This window comes from Patiria miniata, unplaced genomic scaffold (assembly GCF_015706575.1).
Source record: "Patiria miniata isolate m_02_andy unplaced genomic scaffold, ASM1570657v1 HiC_scaffold_19, whole genome shotgun sequence".
NCBI lineage: Eukaryota > Metazoa > Echinodermata > Asteroidea > Valvatida > Asterinidae > Patiria > Patiria miniata.
The window spans coordinates 2497430-2500098 of NW_024037057.1; positions in this window are offsets into that span (position 1 = coordinate 2497430).

Sequence of the window (2669 nt, forward strand, 5' to 3'; positions counted from 1 at the left end):
TGAAACTTCAAGAATAAAATACAGAAGCTTCTTTGTATTAGCAAATTGACTTAATTGCTAGTCTCACTACACCAGGCGTTGCGAGGTAGCAAAGGCAATTCAATTACTAGCCACGAGTGCACGGGATGACTGCTTCGACTTTGGACCTCTCAATTTGCATTGTGCCGCGAAAATAGCTGCTAGATTTCTCGACATTGGGAAATAGGGGTAATGTATTACACAGTGACATTTCTCTTCTTCGAGTTTTATACCCTTTGGTTCGAATTTGATCGCGAGTAAAACCTTTGATTGGCTTTTCAACTGGATCTGGTGGTCACTCAAGTTCATAAAAGGTAGGTGCAGCAGTTAAGATTAAACAGAAATGATTTTCTTTGGTTCCTCTTCATTTTTTCCGTTGTTTGTACTCTTAACTTTTTCGTCCTCTGTTTGGTTCCTGTCTTCGATTAACCAATGATGTTGCAGGTGTGTGTCCTTGATTTACACCAAAAACAAACACTGTGTTTTAGTAGGTGTTCCAATGAATGATAAAATGACATAAAAATACTAAAAAAGGATCCTCCACCGCTCCCCCCCCCCCCCCGGCCAGGAAGCAAGACCACTTAAGACATGCCTCATTTTCCTCCCTGACTTGAAGTAAATATTACAGCAATACCACTCAAAAATATGTTTGCAACTTACTGAAAGACATTGTTTTCTCAGATTCTCAATCATGATTCGACCAAGAACGTACATCGGAATTGTTACTATAAGCTTTCCAACTATCTAATGGAAAAAATCATTTCACTTTTTGGTCGTAGAAAAATGGTGGAATCTGCAGCCAAGTCAAATTCTTAATTATTATAAAAACAACATTGATCAAAAAATGTTGCGATACGTTGCCAAACTTTGCTACCGGAATGTGTTAAACGATTGTTTGTTGTTTGTTTGATTATTTTTTTTGGTTGCAGAAAGATTGCGGAAGCTGCAGCCAAATCCGTGCTGGGTACGATCAGTCGGGGACACCTCGAATGCCCGATTTGTTGCTGTCGTTTCACCGATCCCAAGATGCTGGACTGTCTGCACAGCTTCTGCCTGAACTGCCTGGACAAGCTCATCAGAGGTCAGCCACCTAGAGCAAACGAGATTGCTTGCCCAGTTTGCAGACGGGGAACTACGGTACCAGACACAGGATTGCAGGGTCTACCCAACTGCTTTTTCCTGAGTAACCTCGTCGATGAATTCAACAAGCAGGAGCGGATGCTAGAAGACGCGCCAGCGGATACTCGTACATGTGGGCAATGTGACGAGGGCTTAGAAGACGTCTCAAGATGCTTAGACTGTGACGGGAACATCTGTCAGAAGTGTCTGGATATGCATGGGAAGATGAAATCTACTAAGAAGCATCGGATCTTCAACTTGGATCAAAGCAGAGGAGAGGTACCTCTGGAGGATATATACTGAAGAAAGATTGGCCGCAATGTAACAAAATCAATGTAACCTTGATTTTGCAATGTAACAATGCAAAATCCTGGTTTGTGCAAAATGTGCTGCATTAGATCATCGGACATCCGATCATGAATACAGAGAAGTGGCAGATGTTATACGATCATACCGCCACGATGTCAGCGAGATTCTGCAAAGGTTCGGACAGAGTACAGAGGAATTCAAAGTCGCCGACGATTCACTGACGCATGCCAGGAACAGGTTGAGAATCATGGTCGCCCGGGCTTGTAAAGACATTACCGCCAAAGAGGAAGAAGAGATAGAAAAGATCAAAAACAAATCTCGCCTTCTAAAGAGACAAAGTAACCCAAATCGGAGAAGAACGAGAAAGGAAGTTCGAGGAAGTCCGAAGAAGAAAACGTGACATGATGGAGCAGGCCGAGCAAATCATAGCGACAGTCAACAACTTGATGCAGCAAGCTGACGACTTTGAGCTTTTGGACCTCAAACCGAAGGTGATGCACAACTTAGAGTTCGAGAAGGTCATGAAAGTCGAATTGAAACAGGTACCGCATGAGCTCTCATTCATCGGGGTCAAATGTCAAGATGTCGTGACAGATACAGACCTCGGTGAAGTTCTTCAGGAAGAAAAATGGCAATTAAGGGAAGAGATTTGCGATATTGGCTCGGGACATGGACAATTTGAGAATGCTGCAGACGTTACCTGTCTAGGCAATGGTGACATGGCCGTACTTGAACCAAACAAACGACTGGTGATTTTGACTTCAACTGGGAAATATAAAACAACTGTAGTTCAGGAGAATTTGAATGACCCCTCAGGAGTAGAAGTAACCAGCAACAACTTGCTTCATGTCAGTGATGGGAAGTATGTAAAGGTGTTCGACTCCAGTGTGAAATTCATTCACAAGTTCCAAACATTACAGGAGAAAGACGGTGATTCGGAGTGTCAACTTACTGATATCGCTGCGGACAAGAGGGATCGGAGAGCAGTGGCAGACAGCGGAAGAAAGCTGATATCTCTCCACTAACTGGATGGGTCCTTGATTACAACCTTTCAGAATGACATGGTAGCTGATGGTTTGGCCATCGGGATCAGGGAACGATTGATCTTCACAAACTACTTGAACAGCAAGTTGATTTGCACTACCTATACTGGAGATGAGGTGTTTAATACCAATACCTCATTTGATAGAGAACATGTACGGCCCTTGGGCGTGTGCTGCGAT